Source organism: Triticum urartu, chromosome 7A (assembly GCF_056163025.1).
Source record: "Triticum urartu cultivar PI428250 chromosome 7A, HENAU_Tu73, whole genome shotgun sequence".
NCBI lineage: Eukaryota > Viridiplantae > Streptophyta > Magnoliopsida > Poales > Poaceae > Triticum > Triticum urartu.
Window position 1 is genome coordinate 96,276,729 of NC_141879.1, and position 27,690 is coordinate 96,304,418.

A 27,690-nucleotide genomic window follows, 5' to 3' on the forward strand; every position below is an offset into this window, starting at 1 on the left:
CCGGTAACGAGATTGAACTAGGTATTGGATACCGACGATCGAATCTCGGGCAAGTAACATACCGATGACAAAGGGAACAACGTATGTTGTTATGCAGTCTGACCGATAAAGATCTTCGTAGAATATGTAGGAGCCAATATGGGCATCCAGGTCCCGCTATTGGTTATTGACCGGAGACATGTCTCGGTCATGTCTACATTGTTCTCGAACCCGTAGGGTCTGCACGCTTAAGGTTTCGATGATAGTTATATTATGAGTTTATACGTTTTGATGTACCGAAGGTTGTTCGGAGTCCCGGATGTGATCACGGACATGACGAGGAGTCTCGAAATGGTCGAGACATAAAGATTGATATATTGGAAGCCTATGTTTGGATATCGGAAGTGTTCCGTGTGAAATCGGGATTTTACCGGAGTATCGGGAGGTTACCGGAACCCCCCCGGGAGCTATATGGGCCTTAGTGGGCCTTAGTGGAAAAGAGAAGAGGCAGCCTGAGATGGGCTGCGCGCCCCTCCCCTCCCTTGGTCCGAATAGGACAAGGAGAGGGGGCCGGCCCCCTTTCTCTTTTCCTCCCTCCGCGAATCCTATTCCAACTAGGATTGGGGGGGGGATCCTACTCCCGGAGGGAGTAGGACTCCTCCTGGCGCGCCTCTCCTAGGCCGGCCGCACCCCCCTTTGAGCCTTTATATACGGAGGCAGGGGCACCCCAGAGGAACACAAGTTGATCCACGTGATCATATTCTTAGCCGTGTGCGGCGCCCCCTGCCACCATAGTCCTCGATAATATTGTAGCGGTGCTTAGGCGAAGCCCTGCGACAGTAGTACATCAAGATCGTCACCACGCCGTCGTGCTGACGGAACTCTTCCCTGACACTTTGCTGGATCGGAGTCCGGGGATCGTCATCGAGCTGAACGTGTGCTAAAACTCGGAGGTGCCGTAGTTTCGGTGCTTGATCGGTCGGGCCGTGGAGACGTACGACTACATCAACCAAACGCTTCCGTTGTCGATCTATAAGGGTACGTAGATCACACTCTTCCCTCTGGTTGCTATGCATCACCATGATCTTGCGTGTGCGTAGGATTTTTTTTGAAATTACTACGTTCCCCAACAGTGGTATCAGAGCCTAGGTTTTATGTGTTGATGTTATATGCACGAGTAGAACACAAGTGAGTTGTGGGCGATATAAGTCATACTGCTTACCAGCATGTCATACTTTGGTTCGGCGGCATTGTTGGATGAAGCGGCCCGGACCGACATTACGCGTACGCTTACGCGAGACCCGTTCTCCCGACGTGCTTTGCACATAGGTGGCTTGCGGGTGACAGTTTCTCCAACTTTAGTTGAACCGAGTGTGGCTACGCCCGGTCCTTGTGAAGGTTAAAACAACACCAACTTGACAAACTATCGTTGTGGTTTTGATGCGTAGGTAAGATTGGTTCTTGCTTAAGCCCGTAGCAGCCACGTAAAACTTGCAACAACAAAGTAGAGGACGTCTAACTTGTTTTTGCAGGGCATGTTGTGATGTGATATGGTCAAGACATGATGCTGAATTTTATTGTATGAGATGATCATGTTTTGTAACCGAGTTATCGGCAACTGGCAGGAGCCATATGGTTGTCTCTTTATTGTATGCAATGCAATCGTGCTGTAATGCTTTACTTTATCACTAAGCGGTAGCGATAGTCGTGGAAGCATAAGATTGACGAGACGACAACGATGCTACGATGGAGTTCAAGGTGTCGCGCCGGTGACGATGGTGATCATGACGGTGCTTCGGAGATGGAGATCACAGGCACAAGATGATGATGGCCATATCATATCACTTATATTGATTGCATGTGATGTTTATCTTTTATGCATATTATCTTGCTTTGATTGACGGTAGCATTATAAGATGATCTCTCACTAAATTATCAAGAAGTGTTCTCCCTGAGTATGCACCGTTGCGAAAGTTCTTCGTGCTGAGACACCACGTGATGATCGGGTGTGATAGGCTCTACGTTCAAATACAACGGGTGCAAAACAGTTGCACACGTGGAATACTCAGGTTATACTTGACGAGCCAAGCATATGCAGATATGGCCTCGGAACACGGAGACCGAAAGGTCGAGCGTGAATCATATAGTAGATATGATCAACATAGTGATGTTCACCAATGAAACTACTCCATCTCACGTGATGATTGGACATGGTTTAGTTGATTTGGATCACGTGATCACTTAGAGGATTAGAGGGATGTCTATCTAAGTGGGAGTTCTTTAAGTAATTTGATTAATTGAACTTAAATTTATCATGAACTTAGTACTTGATAGTATCTTGCTTATGTATGTTTGATTGTAGATAGATGGCCCGTGTTGTTGTTCCGTTGAATTTTAATGCGTTCCTTGAGAAAGCAAAGTTGAAAGATGATGGTAGCAATTACACGGACTGGGTTCGTAACTTGAGGATTATCCTCATTGCTGCACAGAAGAATTACATCCTGGAAGCACCGCTGGGTGCCAGGCCTGCTGCTGGAGCAACACTAGATGTTATGAATGTCTGGCAGAGCAAAGCTGATGACTACTCGATAGTTCAGTGTGCCATGCTTTACGGCTTAGAATCGGGACTTCAACGACGTTTTGAACGTCATGGAGCATATGAGATGTTCCAGGAGTTGAAGTTAATATTTCAAGCAAATGCCCGGATTGAGAGATATGAAGTCTCCAATAAGTTCTATAGTTGCAAGATGGAGGAGAACAGTTCTGTCAGTGAGCATATACTCAAAATGTCTGGGTATAATAATCACTTGATTCAGATGGGAGTTAATCTTCCAGATGATTGCGTCATTGACAGAATTCTCCAATCACTGCCACCAAGCTACAAGAGCTTCGTGATGAACTATAATATGCAAGGGATGAATAAGACTATTCCCGAGCTCTTCGCAATGCTGAAAGCTGCGGAGGTAGAAATCAAAAAGGAGCATCAAGTGTTGATGGTCAACAAGACCACTAGTTTCAAGAAAAAGGGCAAAGGGAAGAAGAAGGGGAACTTCAAGAAGAACAGCAAGCAAGTTGCTGCTCAAGAGAAGAAACCCAAGTCTGGACCTAAGCCTGAAACTGAGTGCTTCTACTTCAAGCAGACTGGTCACTGGAAGCGGAACTGCCCCAAGTATTTGGCGGATAAGAAGGATGGCAAGGTGAACAAAGGTATATGTGATATACATGTTATTGATGTGTACCTTACTAATGCTCGCAGTAGCACCTAGGTATTTGATACTGGTTCTGTTGCTAATATTTGCAACTCGAAACAGGGACTACCGATTAAGCGAAGATTGGCTAAGGAAGAGGTGACGATGCGCGTGGGAAACGGTTCCAAAGTCGATGTGATCGCGGTCGGCACGCTACCTCTACATCTACCTTCGGGATTAGTATTAGACCTAAATAATTGTTATTTGGTGCCAGCGTTGAGCATGAACATTATATCTGGATCTTGTTTAATGCGAGACGGTTATTCATTTAAATCAGAGAATAATGGTTGTTCTATTTATATGAGTAATATCTTTTATGGTCATGCACCCTTGAAGATTGGTCTATTCTTATTGAATCTCGATAGTAGTGACACACATATTCATAATGTTCAAGCCAAAAGATGCAGAGTTGATAATGATGGTGCAACTTATTTGTGGCACTGCCGTTTAGGTCATATCGGTGTAAAGCGCATGATGAAACTCCATACTGATGGACTTTTGGAACCACTTGATTATGAATCACTTGGTACTTGCGAACCGTGCCTCAGGGGCAAGATGACTAAAACACCGTTCTCCGGTACTATGGAGAGAGAAACAGATTTGCTGGAAATCATACATACAGATGTATGTGGTCCGATGAATATTGAGGCTCGTGGCGGATATCGTTATTTTCTCACCTTCACAGATGACTTAAGCAGATATGGGTATATCTACTTAATGAAACATAAGTCTGAAACATTTGAAAAGTTCAAAGAATTTCAGAGTGAAGTTGAAAATCATCGTAACAAGAAAATAAAGTTTCTACGATCTGATCGTGGAGGAGAATATTTGAGTTATGAGTTTGGTGTACATTTGAAACAATGCGGAATAGTTTCGCAACTCACGCCACCCGGAACACCACAGCGTAATGGTGTATCCGAACGTCGTAATCGTACTTTACTAGATATGGTGCGATCTATGATGTCTCTTACTGTTTTACCGCTATCGTTTTGGGGTTATGCTTTAGAGACGGACGCATTCACGTTAAATAGGGCACCATCAAAATCCGTTGAGTCGACGCCTTATGAACTATGGTTTGGCAAGAAACCAAAGTTGTCGTTTCTGAAAGTTTGGGGCTGCGATGCTTATGTGAAAAAGCTTCAAACTGATAAGCTCGAACCCAAATTGGAGAAATGTGTCTTCATAGGATATCCAAAGGAAACTATTGGATACACCTTCTATCACAGATCCGAAGGCAAGACTTTTGTTGCTAAATTCGGAAACTTTCTGGAGAAGGAGTTTCTCTCGAAATATGTGAGTGGGAGGAAAGTAGAACTTGATGAGGTAACTGTACCTGCTCCCTTATTGGAAAGTAGTACATCACAGAAAACTGTTTCTGCGACACCTACACCAATTAGTGAGGAAGCTAATGATAATGATCATGAAACTTCAGGACAAGATACTACTGAACCTCGTAGATCAACCAGAGCGAGATCCGCGCCAGAGTGGTATGGTAATCCTGTTCTAGAAATCATGCTGCTAGATCATGATGAACCTACGAACTATGAAGAAGCGATGGTGAGCCCAGATTCCGCAAAATGGCTTGAAGCCATGAAATCTGAGATGGGATCCATGTATGAGAACAAAGTATGGACTTTGGTTGACTTGCCCGATGATCGGCAAGCAATTGAGAATAAATGGATCTTCAAGAAGAAGACTGACGCTGACGGTAATATTACTGTCTACAAAGCTCGACTTGTTGCAAAAGGTTTTCGACAAGTTCAAGGGGTTGACTACGATGAGACCTTCTCACCCGTAGCGATGCTTAAGTCTGTCCGAATCATGTTAGCAATTGCCGCATTTTATGATTATGAAATTTGGCAGATGGGTGTCAAAACTGCATTCCTGAATGGATTTCTGGAAGAAGAGTTGTATATGATGCAACCGGAAGGTTTTGTCGATCCAAAGGGAGCTAACAAAGTGTGCAAGCTCCAGCGATCCATTTATGGACTAGTGCAAGCCTCTCGGAGTTGGAATAAACGCTTTGATAGTGTGATCAAAGCATTTGGTTTTATACAGACTTTCGGAGAAGCCTGTATTTACAAGAAAGTGAGTGGGAGCTCTGTAGCATTTCTGATATTATATGTGGATGACATATTACTAATTGGAAATGATATAGAATTTCTGGATAGCATAAAGGGATACTTGAATAAGAGTTTTTCAATGAAAGACCTCGGTGAAGCTGCTTACATATTAGGCATAAAGATCTATAGAGATAGATCAAGACGCTTAATTAGACTTTCACAAAGCACATACCTTGACAAAATTTTGAAGAAGTTCAAAATGGATCAAGCAAAGAAAGGGTTCTTGCCTGTGTTACAAGGTATGAAGTTGAGTCAGACTCAATGCCTGACCACTGCAGAAGATAGAGAGAAAATGAAAGATGTTCCCTATGCTTCAGCCATAGGCTCTATCATGTATGCAATGCTGTGTACCAGACCTGATGTGTGCCTTGCTATAAGTCTAGCAGGGAGGTACCAAAGTAATCCAGGAGTGGATCACTGGACAGCGGTCAAGAACATCCTGAAATACCTGAAAAGGACTAAGGATATGTTTCTCGTATATGGAGGTGACAAAGAGCTCATCGTAAACGGTTACGTTGATGCAAGCTTTGACACTGATCCGGACGATTCTAAATCGCAAACCGGATACGTGTTTACATTAAACGGTGGAGCTGTCAGTTGGTGCAGTTCTAAACAAAGCGTCGTGGCGGGATCTACATGTGAAGCGGAGTACATAGCTGCTTCGGAAGCAGCAACGAAGGAGTCTGGATGAAGGAGTTCATATCTGATCTAGGTGTCATACCTAGTGCATCGGGTCCAATGAAAATCTTTTGTGACAATACTGGTGCAATTGCCTTGACAAAGGAATCTAGATTTCACAAGAGAACCAAGCACATCAAGAGACGCTTCAATTCCATCCGGGATCTAGTCCAGGTGGGAGACATAGAGATTTGCAAGATACATACGGAGCTGAATGTAGCAAACCCGTTGACTAAGCCTCTTCCACGGGCAAAACATGATCAGCACCAAAGCTCCACGGGTGTTAGAATCATTACTGTGTAATCTAGATTATTGACTCTAGTGCAAGTGGGAGACTGAAGGAAATATGCCCTAGAGGCAATAATAAAGTTATTATTTATTTTCTTATATCATGATAAAAGTTTATTATTCATGCTAGAATTGTATCAACCGGAAACATAATACATGTGTGAATACATAGACAAACAGAGTGTCACTAGTATGCCTCTACTTGACTAGCTCGTTAATCAAAGATGGTTATGTTTCCTAACCATGGACAAAGAGTTGTCATTTGATTAAACGGGATCACATCATTAGTTGAATGATCTGATTGACATGACCCATTCCATTAGCTTAGCACCCGATCGTTTAGTATGTTGCTATTGCTTTCTTCATGACTTATACATGTTCCTATGACTATGAGATTATGTAACTCCCGTGTGCCGGAGGAACACTTTGTGTGCTACCAAACGTCACAACGTAACTGGGTGATTATAAAGGTGCTCTACAGGTGTCTCCAAAGGTACATGTTGGGTTGACGTATTTCGAGATTAGGATTTGTCACTCCGATCGTCGGAGAGGTATCTCTGGGCCCTCTCGGTAATGCACATCACTTAAGCCTTGCAAGCAATGCAACTAATGAGTTAGTTGCGAGATGATGTATTACGGAACGAGTAAAGAGACTTGCCGGTAACGAGATTGAACTAGGTATTGGATACCGACGATCGAATCTCGGGCAAGTAACATACCGATGACAAAGGGAACAACGTATGTTGTTATGCGGTCTGACCGATAAAGATCTTCGTAGAATATGTAGGAGCCAATATGGGCATCCAGGTCCCGCTATTGGTTATTGACCGGAGACATGTCTCGGTCATGTCGACATTGTTCTCGAACCCGTAGGGTCTGCACGCTTAAGGTTTCGATGACAGTTATATTATGAGTTTATACGTTTTGATGTACCGAAGGTTGTTCGGAGTCCCGGATGTGATCACGGACATGACGAGGAGTCTCGAAATGGTCAAGACATAAAGATTGATATATTGGAAGCCTATGTTTGGATATCGGAAGTGTTCCGGGTGAAATCGGGATTTTACCGGAGTACCGGGAGGTTACCGGAACCCCCCGGGGGCTATATGGGCCTTAGTGGGCCTTAGTGGAAAAGAGAAGAGGCAGCCTGAGATGGGCCATGCGCCCCTCCCCTCCCTTGGTCCGAATAGGACAAGGAGAGGGGGCCGGCCCCCTTTCTCTTTTCCCCCCTCCGCGAATCCTATTCCAACTAGGATTGGGGGGGGGGGGGTCCTACTCCCGGAGGGAGTAGGACTCCTCCTGGCGCGCCTCTCCTAGGCCGGCCGCACCCCCCCTTTGAGCCTTTATATACGGAGGCAGGGGCACCCCAGAGGAACACAAGTTGATCCACGTGATCATATTCTTAGCCGTGTGCGGCGCCCCCTGCCACCATAGTCCTCGATAATATTGTAGCGGTGCTTAGGCGAAGCCCTGCGACAGTAGTACATCAAGATCGTCACCATGCCCTCGTGCTGACGGAACTCTTCCCCGACACTTTGCTGGATCAGAGTCCGGGGATCGTCATCGAGCTGAACGTGTGCTAAAACTCGGAGGTGCCGTAGTTTTGGTGCTTGATCGGTCGGGCCGTGGAGACGTACGACTACATCAACCAAACACTTCCGTTGTCGATCTACATGGGTATGTAGATCACACTCTTCCCTCTCGTTGCTATGCATCACCATGATCTTGCGTGTGCGTAGGAATTTTTTTGAAATTACTACGTTCCCCAATAGCATGGTCACCCTATTGGCGTACCCTTTTGCCAGAATCCGGAAGATCACATTGATCACCGTGATCGACCAGAACTGGCTGATGTCAGATGCCCCAGGCACTTTAGGGATGAGCGAAATGATCCCATAGTTTGATGCGACCGAGGTCCATGGAACCAACGTAGAACTCGTCGAAGATGGCCATGATCTCAGGCTTAATCACATTCCAGAAGGTCTGGAAGAATTTAACTGGGAGGCTATCAGGACCCGGGGCCGAGGCAGGGTTCATGCCTCTAATGGCAGCCCAGACCTCGCCCTCGGAGAAAGGAGCCGTAAGGGCCGTGTTCTCCGCAACGGAAACTAGCTGGGGGCCGACCCAACAGCCATGGGCCAGAGATAGTCTGCTCCTAGGAGCGGAGGAAAAAAGGGTCTTGTAGAACCCGTCGACATGGGCCCGAATGTCACATGGGGACTGCAGAAGGGTCGCGCCATCCCAAAGGAGGGGGATGATGTTGCATCTACGGCGGCCATTCGCAATGGCCTGAAAGTAGGCCGTGTTCGCGTCGCCCTTCAATACCCATTTCTGGGAGCCCCGAGACACCAATAGGCCTCCTCGTCGGTGTAGATGATGGAGAGTTGGTCTTCCAGGTCGTACCGGGAGAGCCACTTCTCAGGGGAGAGGCCAGTCGCGTCCGCCCAAAGGTCCAGGGCCTGGATGGCGGTCAACAGAGCCTTCTTGCGTTTGTGGAGATCACGCCCAAGGTTGACGCCCCATCCCTTCATGAACTGCCAGCCACGTTTGGCACAGAGCTGCCACGAGTCAATGGCCGAGGGAGGACGGGGTGGGGGTGAGCACGAGCCTCCACCCAGCGAGCGCCCATGACCGCCACGAATCCAGTTTGGGACAGCCAAAATGTCTCAAACTGGAAGCGGGGGGGGGGGGGGGATCGGCGGTCGCTCGTCGGTGGAGGACGGGAGGAGGGGGACGTGGTCGGAGCCAACCCGGGTGATGGCCCGGAGGGAGGCTAGCGAGCAGCGGAGGTCCCATTCCGGAGAGACTAGGACCCGGTCCAGGACGGACTGGGTCGGCGACGCCCGGCGATTGGTCCAGGTAAACCTGACACCAATCCTATCTATCTTGCGAAGACCAAGATCAGCAATGCAGTCATTAAACATTTGCATCCATGCAAAGTTGACATGCGCATTGCTCTTGTCTTCCGCAAATCGAAGGAGGTAGGTGTCAAACCTTCTTAATAATCTTATCTGAACACTTTGTAAGGCGAGAAAAGGCAAAATAAATATCTCTGTACATCTTACTTCCATATTTGCTGATCCGAGAATTGCCCAAGAGGATCTAGATTGTATCTTACTGTACCCTTAAAAGTGTTGGATCTTGTGGAATGATACCCAAACGTGAACGCAAGTCACGTAAGCCTATTGTACTGATGTCCACAGAGTCTATAATTATTTTCCCTTCGGCAGGTTCAACAAGACGAAACAATGCGCCAATTAATGTTGTCTTGCCACATCCTGTTCGACCGACTATACCAATCTTATCTCCACCTGCAAACTTGCAAGTGATCCCATGTAGTACAAGTGGAGCATCATTCCTATACCTGATCTGTCTAATGAAAATCAATCGCATAAATTTGCTAGAGGTGTTAATTGGATTTAACCTTGTATGTTGTACATGTAAATATTATATTTGATTACCTTCAAATCTCTAAGATCTAAATTGCCATCTTGGGATCAATCTGGCAATGGTCGATTTTCTTCAACAACTTCTGCTGCTTCACTTTGTATGTCCATGTACTGGCTCACCCGTTCCACTGAGATTATTTTATTCGCAAGGTTGCATTGGTTTTGAATACATGAAACAAATGACGTATTTAGCGTAAGACCATAGGACAATGCCATTCCAACAAAACCTGTGCAAGTTTGAAAGCAAGGTATTAATCAATTCTACTACTTGTAATGTTAATATCTATAAACTAAAAATTGTCAGATACTGTATTTAGTTGACTCCAACACATAAGTGGACTAGAACTGCATCTGTTATGTACTAAAAGTACCTGATGGGCTACATAGAAGAAGAAAATAGACTGGAAAATCCCACAAAATCAGAAACACTTAATCATTAATGCGATAGACATTCTCTTGTCAATTACTCTAGATACTAAAAGTGTTTTGATGGCCTAAGCAGAAAAATATGCTTAAAAAATCCCACAAAAATCAGAAACATCTGAGAACTTATTTGATCGACCTATTAGTCAACAAAGCACAACCCTTAGCTTTTCATAAAGAACATTGATTAACTATGCAACCCAGATCTCATGTGGTGGGCACTGTATCCTAACCAGCATCCACCTCACCTATCCTAACCAGCTCAAACACGTTTGTTTTTTCCTTCCATACTTTCATCACACGTGACTTCCAGCTTTAAATCACAGTAGACTATAAACACATTTCTCCCCTTCCATACTGATTATATGGCATGAGAAGTAATTGTTGGATGCATTTGTCGATGAAATTTAATGGACCTTCAACGAAAAAAATTGTGATAGATTTTTTGTTTTTGATCTTTCCACGGACCACACCTGGTGTGGGAGCTTCTAGCACTAGATCTGTCGTTTTTTATTGAATTTTTTATTGCAATATATTGAGGTGCATAGTAGTAATTGTTATTCTCATGGTGTGCGTGGATGAGTTGTCAGTTATAGGAAGCAGAGGACAACAAAGACATGGTTTGCTTGTGTGTGCATTTGTTGAGCTTGCCATGTGCTTAGATAGATCGTGAAAATAACTTGATGTAGAATTTCCTTAAGATTATTTACATGAAAAACATGTGGGTTAGTGCAACCTACGTGTAGGTTCTATCTTGGTCAAATGAATTTAGTATTCTTAAAACTCACTTGAGGAACAAAAATTTATATGGTGAGGAGCCAAAATACATGGTATCAAGTTAAAGCGCCAAAGTATCAGTTTAGTAGTGCAAGGACCAAAATATGCACATAAACAACGAACAAAATTCAAGAATTTTTAAGTACTACCTTTTGTTATCCAAGACACTGATGTGTTGCATGTGGAAGTGCATCTAGGCCCCTACTTATCCTTTTGTATTGACGGTGGAAAATTAAAGGAGCTAGTGAGGCTAGTAAGTGTATGATCGGATTTTAGTTCCTTGTGCGAAGGTTGCCCCCCCCCCCCAAATTTAAAGGGCTAAAGGACTTCATGAAGGCTAGTTTTGTAGTCTTTATTTCTTGTTCTTGAACTATAAGGATCCCTCACTATTAAGAGGGGGTCAAGGGATGTGAAGTTCAAGCACATGAAAGTTATTCTACATCTAAAATCCTTCCTATCCACCAAAAGGTCCAATGCCAAATAGCCAACCATCCTAGGTCAAAGGCAATCAAAAGGCGGCTTTTAGCTGGCTGGACCATTTGTGCCAATTCTGACCAGACAGTTTGAGTCTGGGTCTATTACTATGCACATGGTATTGCGATGATTCTTAAGCCAGACAGACAGTCGCACTGTCCGGTAGCTTTCAGTTTTAGTTGGACATTTTTTGGACTCTGGTACTTACTCGACTGCTCTTGATTTTGCCCAGATAGAGGACAAACTGCCCGGGACATTCCCAATAGCTCTGGGTCCTGGGGTGATTCCCAGGCTTGATTGTCTAACCCTGAGGTTGTTCTTTGCTGGGTTGGAATATCTGACGCTACTTTTTCAGCCTAAAAATAGCTAGTTTTTTCCAACTCGTCCACCGCTTCGGGATAGGGGTGACGATTCATTCTAAGCATATCAAATGTAGCTAAGAACGCTCCCCACGCTTTCCCAACCCTAATCCTTTGGTTCCTTGAGAGGTTTGTGACAGATTTTTTTAGAGGAGCTAATAACCTTAGCCAAGATTAGCTATTCGACTGATAACTTGCGTGATTTTAGCAAGTTCTGAGAATTCCCCTCTGATCTTGTTATTCTTAGAAGTTGGAGAGATGAGGACCCAAGCTTGTGGATTGCCCGATCATTTGCATTCTACAAAGCTTAATTTGTAAAAAGAGCTACAAAAATTAGTAGGCCCATTAGCCTCCTTAGGTCCATCTCAATCCTTTCAATTGGTAACAGAGTAAGGACTATTTTAAGGGCTTCACCACCTTAGAAGGCGCAGAGGGTACCTCTTCTAGTGATGCCGAGAAGTTGTACACCGTCACAGATCTCGCCAAGTTCACAGTGGAGCATAAATCCCAATCGGATGCTTCTACGAAGGTATTCGTTAACAAAAGGATAGCTAAAGCTCTTGCACTAGCGAATAGTGTTCCCGCCACCTCACAACTTGCGGAGACACAACCGTTGGGTTTGAGTAACAGTGGTGCTACACCTACTAGCTTCAACCAAGCATCATGGGCCTATCCCCCACCTCTACCAGCTTCCACTACTAAATATCACTATGCCGGCTCACCACCCGTCCTTGAAGGAAGAGACTACTCTCATTGGAAGTTTCCTATGGAGTCTCATATTCATAGCTCTTTGGCGGTGCTTTGGGAGATTGTGGAGCATGGATTCAATCCGGTGGATGCCGGTAATGTGACTCCGCGTGAAGTGATTGACCAAGAACTCAATGCCACCACTATCCATTTGATTTAAAGTGCCTTTCAAGAGATATCTATGCCCAAGTCATCCTCATCAAGTGCACAAAAAGCTCTATGGGATCATTTGGTTGTCATCAATGAAGGCACCACAGGCATTCAAAGGTTAAAGTATCAAATGGCCAAGCATGACATGAAATTGTTTGTGATGAACCCCTACAAAACACCTCAAACACTATTCATGACTCGCCGCTCTTGTGGTCAAGTTGCAAGGCTTTAGGTGTGAGAAGATCAATGATGGATTCATTGTGAGAAAGTTCATTGGAGTACCAGCACCTCACTTCCTATCTATGGTGTTACACATTCATCAAAAGAGTGATTATGCAACCTTGGTGCCCAATGATGTTCTTGCTTATTTCGTCACCTATAACGACATGACTGAGGATGGAAAGAGGACTCCTATGACTCACAAGTTGTCCAAGCCTCTTGCATTAAAGGAATACATGTTTAAGAGGAACAATCAAGTGAAGAGGAGGAAGAAGAAGAATCTTGAGTTCTAACTATCAAGATTGATGCGGATTTTCATAACGAACTAGATTGTTCCCCTCGTGTCACTCCCCAAGCGATGCCAGAGGAAAATTTGTGTCACCGCCTCGATCCCGCCATAGTGGCCTCAGGTCCCATTGCCAAGGTGGTGGTAAGCTCTCCTTGAATGGTGCTAGTAGTCGGCTATGTGGTATGGAGCGATGGCGGTCGGCCTACCGGCTCTAGGATGTCGGTAAGGGGGAGGGGCTCGGGTTGAGCTCACTGTCACGCCGTGAGGCGTTGGGCGGTAGCTTGGGTGGCTAGGACGAAGGTGCAATACAGTGTGCACCCTTCACAGGTGGTGGTTGGCGGGTTCGTCCACAAGGTTGGAGTGGAGACCACCCTGGTGGTGTGGATTTATGTTCGTTGCATCTGGGCCAATGTGTCTGGATACGTGTGCAAGGCCATAATGCATGTGTGCCTATAGCCTGTGTTGGTTCTAGATTGGCAATGAGTGGTGTGGTGGTATGTTGGATTGTGCGGGTGACTAGCTCCGGCTAGATCTGGATCGTACAGTCTCGGCAACGCCGATGTCGTTGTTGTATGGGCGGTGATGGCTTCGGTGAGCGGGTGTGCAACTCTACAGCAATGGTGACGAACCAAATATGGAGGATGGTGGTGCGGCGAAGTTGACATTCAGTGGTTGGAATGTGGACAGCCATGGCGATCTGAGGAGCCATGATGGTTTGCATGCCGTGTTGGTAGTGGATGGTGGGGCAAGTTGTCTGGCGCATATGTCTACCTAGCTCGGGCAATGATGGCAGGTAGGCCGCTAATGGCAGTCGGTTGGGTAGGCTTACAATGAGGATGGGTTTGGTGGGCTCTAGGTGATAGCCTAGAGCAATCTTGGTCGATGTGAGCATCGTCGGCATCCTATGCCATCATTCCTCCTTGTAGATGTCACCGTGGAGGTCCTTCACCCCCCTTGACATTGCGGTTTTGAGCTCTTCGGGTGAAGACTCAAGTTTCGACCTTAGTTGGAGTGGGCGTCAACGGCATCCCATCTCTTCTCTCTTGGGGGTGATCCTGGTTCGTCGGGCATTGTAGCTTCATAGTTGGTCAAGCGGGTGTGCAGCCTCAAGACTGGCATTGAAGTCAAAGCAATGACTCTCGAGAATAGCATGCATGAAACATGTTTACTTTGGTCAATTGGGTGACATAGTTGTCGGCTTGGTTGGTACACTGCCCTCGGGGCTAGCGTGGAAGCCAGAGAGGCGGCTCCAGAATCCGTTGGTGTGTTGTAGGGTGTCGATTTTGGTCACTTTGGTTACAAAATATTAGTAAACTGGTGTAGAAATGTACTAATTTTTTGAAAAAATATAGTAAAATATTGACTTGGATAGTAAAAATTATATTCCAATATTACTATCTTTTGTATATAATTTTACTAAGGGTGTAGAATATTACTAAGTGTGTACAATATTCTATGCTCTAGCTTAGAATAGCGGTATTGTATATATATATATATATATATATATATATATATATAAATACAAATATTCTGCCCGGCAAAAGGCAGAAAATGTAACTTTCTTGCAATAACTAACATTACTACCTTAATTCACAAATACAATGCATTCTAGAAAGCATTTGGTCGAACTTTTATAACTTTCAGTTAAAGAAGGATAAACCTCCTGGCCTCCGCATCTTGAGATGCACAGAACCAAATATTATTGAAGTTGATGCAAGGCAACGCGAGAAAAGCCATCAACAAGCGAATCTTGCATCTTCTCTCCCCTCCCGCGACGCGCCCGTGCGCGCCGGGGGGGGGGACTGATGGAGTCCTGGATTAGGGGGTCTCTGGACAGCCAGACTATATCCTTTGGCCGGACTGTTGGACTATGAAGATACGAGATTGAAGACTTCGTCCCGTGTCCGGATGGGACTCTACTTGGCGTGGAAGGCAAGCTAGGCAATACGGATATGTATATCTCCTCCTTTGTAACCGACCTTGTGTAACCCTAACCTCCTCCGGTGTCTATATAAACCGGAGGGTTTTAGTCCGTAGGACAACATACAATCATACCATAGGCTAGCTTCTAGGGTTTAGCCTCTCTGATCTCGTGGTAGATCAACTCTTGTACTACTCATATTATCAACAATAATCAAGCAGGACGTAGGGTTTTACCTCCATCAAGAGGGCACGAACCTGGGTAAAACATCGTGTCCCCTGCCTCCTGCTACCATCCGCCTTAGACGCACAGTTCGGGACCCCCTACCCGAGATCCGCCGGTTTTGACACCAACATTGGTGCTTTCATTGAGAGTTCCTCTGTGTCATCGTCATTAGGCTTGATGGCTCCTTCGATCATTGATAGCGATGCAGTCCAGGGTGAGACCTTTCTCCCCGGACAGATCTTTGTATTCGGCGGCTTCGCACTGCGGGCCAACTCGGTTGGCCATCTGGAGCAGATCGAGAGTTACGCCCCTGGCCACCAGGTCAGGTTCGGAAGCTTAAACTACACGGCCGACATCCGCGGAGACTTGATCTTCGACGGATTCGAGCCCCAGCCGAGCGCGTCGGACGGTCACGATGGGCATGATTTAGCTCTACCATCGGACAGTGTTCAGGAGACCGCACTGGCGACCGCTCCGACCCTCAATTCGGAGCCAATTGCGCCATCCATGGACGGGCGGATAGACCCCGCCACGGAGGCCGTATTCTCAGCGGCGATCAAGCCGAATATCGACCTTACCCTTCACGGGAGCCGTGACACCGAACTGCCGGATTCTTCCCCGGCCACGGACTCCAAACCGCCTGCGCCTGTGCCTATCGAATCTGACTGTGCACCGATCATGGAGTTCACCTCCATGGATATCTTTTAGCACTCACCCTTCGGCGACATGCTGAGCTCATTAAGGTCTCTCTCCCTGTTAGGAGAGTCCTGGCCGAACTATGTTCGGCAGGATGGGGATGCGGATGACGAAGAAATTCGCCGCCCACCCACCACCCACTTAGTAGCCACTGTCGACGATTTGACCGACATGCTCGACTTCGACTTCGAAGACATCGACGGTATGGACGACGATGCAGGAGACGAACAGGAACCACTGCCCACAGGGCACTGGACACCCACTTCATCATATGATGTATACATGGTGGACACACCCAAAGAAAATGACGACGAGGAATGGAAAGACGCAGGGAAGGGTTGTTCGCTCGAGAAGCAGACAAAGCGGCGGCGCAAGCGCCGCTCCAAATCCCACCTCGGCAGAAAAAGCGGTCATATAGACCCAGCGTTAGAGCAGGGTGAACCATCGCCCGACCACGGCAACACGGAGAATCAAACCGAACAACCCGACTCCGTCGAAGATAATAGTCCGGACGACATCACACCGGACAGGCGCCCGGAGCAATAGAATGCCCATCAAAGGTTTGTTGCCACTGCGAGGAGCCTGAAAAAGCAGAAGCAAAGGCTCAGGGCTGCACAAGACACACTCAGAATCAGATGGAGTGAAGTACTCAACACTGCAGCGAAGTACGGCGGTAATCGCCACACCAAGAGCTACCCGAAGCGAAAGTTGCTACCTGAATTCGATGAGGAGGCCTTAGATCCCCCGCAATTGAAAAAAAACGGCCATCCGATCGGATAGACGACCTCGTGGCCAACATAGAGCGGCAAACGACACCGCACATAAGGCAGTACGTGATCCACGCGAGGGCTCGCATCAAAAGGATGGCGCAACCAGATCCATATACGGGCCACGCAAGCGCGCTCCAGCATGCAATGCAACACAACAAACATCCGAACACCATGGTACACCCAAATACAGGGGTGCCGCACACCCCCTACTACTAGGAAAAAGCCTAGTAGTAGCACGGGTTAAAAGCTAGTAGTAGTGCGGGTGCCTACGCTACTACTATGGCGCTACAGCTAACTAGTAGTAGTAGCGCGGTGCATCCCGCGCTACTACTACTAACTATCTGTAGCGCGTGTCTGTTACCCGCGCTACTACTATTAATTTGAAAAACAAAAAAAATCTCAACCCCGTGCATGCTGTCAATGGTGTCAATGGTTCGTTCGACGGCGCCGACGTCCATGGCAACGGGGCGGCGGCCGGCGGCGATGCGCACTTTGGCCAGGAGCAGGGAGATCTCAGCCATGACGCGCGCCTCGTGGAGGCCGCGGAGGCCAGCCCGGCATTGGCCGGGAGCTGGAGGACCTGGATCTTGGTGTCGTGTGTGGGGAGCAGCACCTCACGGCGGCCCTCGTGCTGTCGGAGGAGGAGGGGGATGGGTCAGCTAGGGTTCCGGATCGAATCGGAGAGGGGGGAGGTGGAGGAGGAGGAGGGCTGACCTGGAGCGAGAAGAAGACGGCGAAGGCGGTGAGGAGGAGGATGCCGAGGTCGTGCTTCCGCATCTTGGCGGCGGCGAGGAGCTCCGGCGACCTCCCACCGGAGGGATCTCGGAGAGGGAGGGAGGAAGAAAGCAGAGTGTACCAGCGGCGGCCACCGCTGGAGTACGAGGAAGAGAGGAGGAAAGTGAGAGAGGGGAAAAGTGAGGGGGAGAGGAGGGATTCGGCCGAGGATATGGGAATTTAACCTACCTCGTACTTAGTAGTAGCGAGGGGTATAAAACCATGCTACTACTATCAACTTAGTAGTAGCGCGGGTTTGTACCCCTCGCTACTACTATGGCATGTCCCAGGAGGGCACGGTAGAGACCGCTTAGTAGTAGCGTGGGTTAAAAACCCGTGCTACTAGTATCAACTTAGTAGTAGCGAGGGGTAAAAACCCGTGCTACTAGTAAGTAGCAGCAGCGAGGGTTATAAACCCGCGCTACTAGTAAGCGTCTGCCTATAAGATTTTCCCTAGTAGTGACCGATGAGGTGCTGGACCATGAATTTCCAGAGGGATTCAAACCCGTAAACATAGAGGCCTACGACGGAACGACAGACCCTGGGGTCTGGATTGAGGACTACATCCTCCATATCCACATGGCTCGAGGAGAGGATCTCCATGCCATCAAGTATTTACCCCTCAAGCTCAAAGGACCAGCTCGGCACTGGCTTAAAAGCCTCCCCGAAAACTCCATTGGAAGCTGGGAAGAGCTCGAAGACGCTTTTCGGGCAAATTTTCAAGGGACCTATGTCCGACCATCGGATGCAGACGATTTAAGTCATATAACTCAACAGCCCGGAGAGTCAGCCCGAAAGCTTTGGAATAGGTTCCTCACTAAAAAGAACCAAATATTCGACTGTTCGGACGCCGAAGCCTTAGCAGCTTTCAAGCACAGCGTTCGAGACGAATGGCTCGCCAGAAACCTCGGCCAAGAAAAGCCGAGAACAATGGCAGCATTAACAAGCCTCATGACCTGCTTTTGCGCGGGCGAGGACAGCTGGTTAGCCTGGTGCAGCACCAGCGACCCAAGTACATCCGAAGTCAGGGATGAAAACGGGTAACCACAACGCAGCAAAAACAAGCACCGGAATAAAGAAGACAGCCCGAAGACCACGGTGGTAAACGCCGGATTCAGAAGCTCTCGGCCAGGTCAGCAAAAACTGCCCTTCAAAGGCAACAGAGACGAACTGTCCAGCCTAAACAAGATTCTGGACAAAATATGTCAGATCCACAGCACCCTCGATAAACCTGCAAATCATGCCCATAGAGAATGTTGGGTCTTCAAGCAGTCCGGCAAGCTCAACGCCGAACACAAGGGGCAGGATACACCAAGCGAAGAAGAGGATGAGCCTCGCAAGCAAAGCACCGGGGAACAAAAGAAATTCCCACCAAAAGTTAAAACAGTAAATGTGTTACACGTGACAAAGGGGAGAAACAAAGCGGCACTCCTAGAGACACATGTCCCAGGGCCTATCACAGCGGAGTTCTGCCACTGGTCGTCCCAACCGATCACCTTCGACCATCGGGATTACTCGGCAAGTATCCGGCATGCAGGATGGGCTGCCTTGGTGTTAGACCCGATAATTGATGGATACCACTTCACACGAGTCTTGATGGACGGCGGCAGTAGTTTAAACCTGATATATCAGGACACAGTCCGCAAAATGGGGATAGACCCAACAAAAATTAGCCATAGCAATACTACCTTTAAAGGAGTAACGCCAGGCCTAGAATCCCATTGCACGGGCTCCCTACTACTTGAGGTTATATTCGGCTTCTCCGATAACTTCCGCAGCGAAAATTTAACCTTCCACATCGCTCCGTTCCAAAGTGGCTATCAAGCACTACTCGGACGCGAAGCTTTCGCTCGCTTTAACGCAATACCGCATTACGCTTCCCTCATGCTTAAAATGCCCGGTCCACGTGGCATCATTACAGTAAATGGAAATATTGAGCGCTCCTTGCGCGCGGAAGACTGCCCGGCTGCCTTGGCAGCCGCACACTAAACGGCCTCACCAACTAAAGCATCTGACAGGTCGTTAATACCACGGACACGGTTGGACGAGTCCGGTGCAGCTATATGTAATTGATACAGGTTTGATGGCTATACTCCTATTACAATACAAGGGGCTCAACGCGCGCGCACAAATGGCAATTAGGCTCAACTTTGCTCATTTTGAACTATATATTGTTTATTTAGTATAACTTACCTTTTGCACAGCAACTTTTCAATTAAGTTCCTCTCTTTTTCAGATGACCATCGTGCTACATCCGTCCAGAATACGGCACAACGGAGACACACGCGCAGACGTGCAGCAGGGACCCGTTCCAAGGATTGTTTTTAGATTAAGACCCTGCGTAAACCTTTTTTACAGTCTCTTGTTGATACACATCCCTCGGATTTTCAGTACAATTGAGAAGGATGCTGACGTATTGGCATGTGGCCACGTCAGAATATTGCACGTACCTGGACACCAGGGGCTTATTACAAAGGGCACTGTTTAGGCCCGGTTTACATCATAAAGACCGAATACCTTAGGGAGTGTTCGGCGTCGCGAGTTTGGCCTTATATGCATCAGCTCCGAATCATGTTTTGGTCAATTGTTGGGTTTTCCCGGCTCCTGTGTTTTGCTGCCTTATGTTCTGCTCTAACGGCTAAGGCGGCACCGGGAGAACTACTGCGATTGTGCCCTGGTTCATCCGGACGAGCACCTCAGTAGAGAAAGTCGAAAACTGACTGTCATGATATAGCGTGAGACTGGTCAACCACTCGATGACCTAGCGGAATCTTCGGGGTTCCTCTGCCTTAACGAAGGGCCATTTCCCGACCAGGCATGTACGCGCCCCAAATCCGGATGAGCGCGGAGCCACCAGGGGCTATATAGTAGCCCCACTTTCAAACTCCTCTGGCTAAGTAAAAGTGTTAAAGCATTATAGTCCGGTTGCCTAGTTCGCTGCGCTATCACCTCCTTCATGGACCAAGACGTTGGATCAAGTGTGAACATGCATCTTCTGCGGACACCCCCGCATTATATGCGTGGGGGCTGAAGCCGACGACTGCCATCTTTCAGGTTATATACATATATACATAAACGGCCGCACAGGAGGCATCATAGTACTTTCGGGCAAAAAGTATAAATACAGCCTTGATAAACTCAATAAAACATTGTTTGTACAATGGGAATACATGTCACTAAAACATAATATTCTTCGAGCAGTGAGCCTCTATCGAACGAGCGCCTTCAAGAACTTCTTCAAAGTAGTGCTCGGCAGCCACTCGGCCTATGGCCGAACCCTGTGCCGCAACAGTGGTGGCATCCATCTCCGCCCAGTATGTTTTGAAACGGGCAAGGGCCATCCGCAAGCCTTCTATGCACGCCGACCTCTTTACAGCATCGATGTGTGGCACAGCGCCAAGGAATTGTTGCACTAAGCTAAAATAGCTATTCGGCCTTGGCCCTCCTGGCCACAAATGATCCACAACGGACCTCATCGCCAGTCCGGACAACCTATGGAGCTCGGCCCAACCGGTCAATCGCTCATTCAGCAGCAGCGGACGGATCGGAGCGTGAAACTGTGACCAGAATAGCTTCTCCACTTCGGGACCTTTCTGATCCTTGAAGTACTCGGCGGCATCAGCAGCGCTGGCAGCCAAATCCATGTATGCGTTCGTAGAACTCCATAGCTGGTCTAGAGGAGCATACTTCGGATCTTCGAACTTAGTCCGCAACAAGAAGGGCTTCCCAGACACGATATCTGCAGCTTGATTCAGCTCCTCCTTCGTCGCTCTAATTTTGGAGCGGGCTTCCTTGGCAGCCACCCGGGCCTTCTCCAGGTCCGTCGCTTTCACCCGGTTTTCCTCTTCAAGAAGCCGGTAACGGTCAGCAGCATCTTTTAACTCCACGATCATCTTGGCAATTTTTTCTTTGCTCTCGCAATGTGCGGCCTGTTCGGCCCTTAACTCTCCGGCCGCCTGCAAAGCGACCGCATTGCTACTCCCTGCTTGCTCCTTGGCTCGGGCAAGCTCCGCCTGAAGGGTCTCCACGGTGGCAGCTCCATCTGCAGTCACAACATATTAAAGATACAGGCATCATGCTGCTCTTACTATGTGACATTCACCAGAAAAATCACCTACCCTGTGCCTCGTCAAGCCTCTTGTTGACAAGCACGATGTCGGCATATGCCGCATCCAGCTGCCGCTTTAGTTCGGCATACCCATCAGTCCGGCTAGCCACCGGAGCTTCCACCACCTGCACATAAAGGCAGTCTGGTTATTAACTGGGACTATGATCCTCTGTTTGCCGCCATTTTCAACGACAACCAGAGTCTCAGGGGCTACTATCTACACAGGGCACATTTAAAAATATGCGGTATCGTAAAAAATGTACATCATTTCACGTACCTCAAAACCCGTCAGTAGACTCATAAAAGCTTCATGCAACCCGCTTTCAGTGGACGTAATCCTTTCAATCACCGTACCCATCAAGGTGTGGTGCTCTTCTGAGATGGCCGCTTGCGCCAGCAGATCGCTCCGTATGTCCGACCGCACACCGGACGGTGCCCGGCTCTTTTGATGACTCTCTTCGAGAGCCGGGTGCTGAGGACTTCGGGTGGCCATGAGATTACCTTCTGGACTTGCCGGATCCGGAGAAACCCTCCGCGATGACACCTCGGGGTCGCCCGCTTCGTGATGCGGTGTGGCAGGGGGAGGCGTTTCGCTCTCCATCATCTCCGGAAGAAGATCCCCTGAAGATGAGCTCTGCTAAGAAGGGCTAAGATCCGAACTGCAAGATAAATACTTCGGTTATTTTCCTCAGAAGTAGAGCAAGATATCTTCACTATTAAGTACTTTTTGATTACTTACAGCTCGGTAGAGGGAAGATCCCCGCACGGACATTATGCGGCAAGAATACCCTTCGAGGCAGGACCCTCTGGCGGAGATTTTTTCTCCCGTTTGGAAACCTTAGTTTCCGGATCTTCAGAGGTAGTCCTCTTCCTCCCCCGGGGAGACAGAATGTCATATTCCTCCCCTTGGTTATCCTCCCTCGCGGAGGCGCTCATTCCCTCGATTGGAATAGGTAGCGATGGAGGCCCGCTTTCGCCCTCTTTATTCCCCCCTTCGTCTTCCTTGGAGGGCACTAGACAAGGTGTTGTCTCGAGCATCTTTTCCAGCACCGGATTGTCCAAGCCTTCAGGAAGGGGGGCCGAACACCGGATCATCTTCGCCTTTGCTATCCAGTCCTGGTCAAAGAGCGATTCTTCAGAATGATTTCATGATAAATAAAAGGACAGTGTGTTTGACCATGGGATTACTGTTGGAAATATGCCCTAGAGGCAATAATAAAAGAATTATTATTATATTTCCTTGTTCATGATAATTGTCTTTTATTCATGCTATAATTGTGTTATCCGGAAATCGTAATACATGTGTGAATACATAGACACCAACATGTCCCTAGTAAGCCTCTAGTTGACTAGCTCGTTGATCAACAGATAGTCATGGTTTCCTGACTATGGACATTGGATGTCATTGATAACGAGATCACATCATTAGGAGAATGATGTGATGGACAAGACCCAATCCTAAACATAGCACAAGATCGTATAGTTCGTTTGCTAGAGTTTTTCCAATGTCATGTATCTTTTCCTTAGACCATGAGACTGTGTAACTCCCAGATACCGTAGGAGTGCTTTGGGTGTACCAAACGTCACAACGTAACTGGGAGACTATAAAGGTATACTACGGGTATCTCCTAAAGTGTCTGTTGGGTTGACACGGATCAAGACTGGGATTTGTCACTCCGTATGACGGAGAGGTATCTCTGGGCCCACTCGGTAATGCATCATCATAATGAGCTCAAAGTGACCAAGTGTCTGGTCACGGGATCATGCATTACGGTACAAGTAAAGTGACTTGCCGGTAACGAGATTGAACGAGGTATTGGGATACCGACGATCGAATCTCAGGCAAGTAACGTACCGATTGACAAAGGGAATTGTATGCGGGGTTGCTTGAATCCTCGACATCGTGGTTCATCCGATGAGATCATCGAGGAGCATGTGGGAGCCAACATGGGTATCCAGATCCCGATGTTGGTTATTGACCGGAGAGCCATCTCGGTCATGTCTACATGTCTCCCGAACCCGTAGGGTCTACACACTTAAGGTTCGGTGACGCTAGGGTTGTATGGATATGAGTATGCAGTAACCCGAAAGTTGTTCGGAGTCCCGGATGAGATCCCGGACGTCACGAGGAGTTCCGGGATGGTCCGGAGGTGAAGAATTATATATAGGAAGTGCAGTTTCGGCCATCGGGAGAGTTTCGGGGGTCACCGGTATTGTACCAGGACCACCGGAAGGGTCCCGGGGGTCCACTGGGTGGGGCCACCCATCCCGGAGGGCCCCATGGGCTAAAGTGGGGAGGGGAACCAGCCCATAGTGGGCTGGTGCGCCCCCCTTGGCCCACCCCATGCGCCTAGGGTTGGGAACCCTAGGGTGGGGGGCGCCCCACCTGGCTTGGGGGGCACTCCACCCCTTGCCCCCCCCTAGGAGATCCCATCTCCTAGGGCCGGCGCACCCCCTAGGGGGCCTATATAAAGGGGGGAGGGAGGGGCAGCCGCACCCTTGAGTCTTGGCGCCTCCCTCTCCCCTGCTACACCTCTCCCTCTCGCAGAAGAACGGCGAAGCCCTGCTGCGGTGACTGCTGCATCCACCACCACGCCATCGTGCTGCTGGATCTTCATCAACCTCTCCTTCCCCCTTGCTGGATCAAGAAGGAGGAGACGTCACACTGACCGTACGTGTGTTGAACAAGGAGGTGCCATCCGTTCGGCGCTAGGATCTCCGGTGATTTGGATCACGTTGAGTACGACTTCCTCATCCCCGTTCTTTGAACGCTTCCGCACGTGATCTACAAAGGTATGTAGATGCAATCCTATCACTCGTTGCTAGATGAACTCATAGATGGATCTTGGTGAAACCGTAGGAAAATTTTTGTTTTCTGCAACGTTCCCCAACAATTACTTACTTGGGCAGCGGTGCGGTTGCTACTCAGGCCCACGTCCTCGGTAGTGTTCGGACACTCTATTTGGGGTCCGAAGAACGATTTGTACATCTCCTTGTGCGTCATCCCGAGGAAATTCTGAATAGTGTGCGGTCCTTCCGGGTTGAATTCCCACATGCGGAGGGGCCGGCGTTTGCAAGGCTGGACCCGATGAACCAGCATAACTTGCATTACCATAACCAGACTGAAATCTCCCTCGAAGAGATCTCAGATACGGCTCTGCAGTATTGGCACATCCTTGGCTGGACCCCAGCTCAGCCCCCTGCTGATCCATGACATCAGTTGTGGTGGAGGGCCCGGGCGAAAGGTGGGGGCAGCTACCCACTTGGCACTTCGGGGAGCTGTGACGTAAAACCACTCCTGTTGCCACAATCCGGACACCTCTGGAAAGGAACCCTTTGGCCATGGAGCGTCAGCAATTTTGCTTATTAGAGCACCTCTGCACGCTGCATACTGCCCCTCGACCATCTTCAGCTTCACATCGAAGGTCTTGAGCCACAGGCCGAAGTGAGGGGTAATGCGGAGGAAGGCCTCACAAACGACAATAAGGTGGCTGGCGGGTGTCTGTCTCTCCCACTTTAGTTGGAGCGGATTCGGTGAAAAGGGTCCTTATGAAGGGTAAATAGAAGTTGACAAATCACGTTGTGGCTTTCACGTAGGTAAGAAAACGTTCTTGCTAGAACCCTATTGCAGCCACGTAAAACTTGCAACAACAATTAGAGGACGTCTAACTTGTTTTTGCAGCAAGTGTTTTATGATGTGATATGGCCAAAGTTGTGATGAATGATGAATGATATATATGTGATGTATGAGATGTTCATGCTATTGTAATAGGAATCACGACTTGCATGTCGATGAGTATGACAAACGGCAGGAGCCATAGGAGTTGTCTTTATTTTTTGTATGACCTGCGTGTCATTGAGAAACGCCATGTAAATTACTTTACTTTATTGCTAAACGTGTTAGCCATAGTAGTAGAAGTAATAGTTGGTGAGAAACTTCATGGAGACACGATGATGGAGATCATGATGATGGAGATCATGGTGTCATGCCGGTGACAAGATGATCATGGAGCCCCAAGATGGAGATCAAAGGAGCTATGTGATATTGGCCATATCATGTCACTATTATTATTTGATTGCATGTGATGTTTATCATGTTTTTGCATATTGTTTACTTAGAACGACGGTAGTAAATAAGATGATCCCTCATAATAATTTCAAGAAAGTGTTCCCCCTAACTATGCACCGTTGCGACAGTTCGTTGTTTCGAAGCACCACGTGATGATCGGGTGTGATAGATTCCAACATTCACATACAACGGGTGTAAGACAGATTTACACATGCAAACACTTAGGTTGACTTGACGAGCCTAGCATGTACAGACATGGCCTCGGAACACACAAGACCGAAAGGTCGAGCATGAGTCGTATAGAAGATACGATCAACATGAAGATGTTCACCGATGTTGGCTAGTCCGTCTCATGTGATGATCGGACACGGCCTAGTTAACTCGGATCATGTTATACTTAGATGACTAGAGGGATGTCTATCTGAGTGGGAGTTCATTGAATAATTTGATTAGATGAACTTAATTATCATGAACTTAGTCTAAAATCTTTACAACATGTATTGTAGATCAAATGGCCAACGTTGTCCTCAACTTCAACGCGTTCCTAGAGAAAACCAAGCTGAAAGACGATGGCAGCAACTATACGGACTGGGTCCAGAACCTGAGGATCATCCTCATAAATGCCAAGAAAGATTATGTCCTACAAGCACCGCTAGGTGAAGCACCTGCTCTCCTTGCAGAACAAGACGTTATGAACGCTTGGCAGACACGTACCGATGATTACTCCCTCGTTCAGTGCGGCATGCTTTACAGCTTAGAGCCGGGGCTCCAAAAGCGTTTTGAGAGACACGGAGCATATGAGATGTTCGAAGAGCTGAAAATGGTTTTTCAAGCTCATGCCTGGGTCGAGAGATATGAAGTCTCCGACAAGTTCTTTAGTTGTAAGATGGAGGAAAACAGTTCTGTCAGTGAGCACATACTCACTATGTCTGGGTTACATAACCGCTTGACTCAGCTGGGAGTTAATCTCCCGGATGACGCGGTCATTGACAGAATCCTTCAGTCGCTTCCACCGAGCTACAAGAGCTTTGTGATGAACTTCAATATGCAGGGGATGGAAAAGACCATTCTTGAAGTATTTGCTATGCTGAAATCAGCAGAGGTAGAAGTCAAAAAGGAACATCAGGTGTTGATGGTGAATAAAACCACTAAGTTCAACAAAGGCAAGGGTAAGAAAAACTTCAAGAAGGACGGCAAGGGAGTTGCCGCGCCCGGCAAGCAAGCTGCTGGGAAGAAGCCAAAGAATGGACCCAAGCCCGAGACTGAGTGCTTTTATTGCAAGGAAAGTGGTCACTGGAAGCGGAACTGCCCCAAATACTTAGCGGACAAGAAGGCCAGCAAAACAAAAGGTATATGTGATATACATGTAATTGATGTGTACCTTACCAGTACTCGTAGTAGCTCCTGGGTATTTGATACCGGTGCAGTTGCTCACATTTGTAACTCAAAGCAGGAGCTGCGGAATAAGCGGAGACTGGCGAAGGACGAGGTGACGATGCGCGTCGGGAATGGTTCCAAGGTCGATGTGATCGTCGTCGGCACGCTACCTCTACATTTACCTACGGGATTAGTTTTGAACCTCAATAATTGTTATTTAGTGCCAAGTTTGAGCATGAACATTGTATCAGGATCTCGTTTAATACGAGATGGCTACTCATTTAAATCCGAGAATAATGGTTGTTCTATTTATATGAGAGATATGTTTTATGGTCATGCTCCGATGGTGAATGGTTTATTCTTAATGAATCTCGAGCGTAATGCTACACATATTCATAGTGTGAGTACCAAAAGATGTAAGGTTGATAATGATAGTCCCACATACTTGTGGCACTGCCGCCTTGGTCACATAGGTGTCAAACGCATGAAGAAGCTCCATGTAGATGGACTTTTAGAGTCTCTTGATTACGAATAATTTGACACGTGC

The 27,690-nt window shown here is 47.6% G+C and overlaps 1 pseudogene; it reads right to left on the reverse strand.

The window, feature by feature from the left end:
• LOC125518398 (ABC transporter C family member 10-like) overlaps positions 1-27,690 on the reverse strand; it is a 62,379-nt pseudogene that overhangs the window by 4,136 nt on the left and 30,553 nt on the right.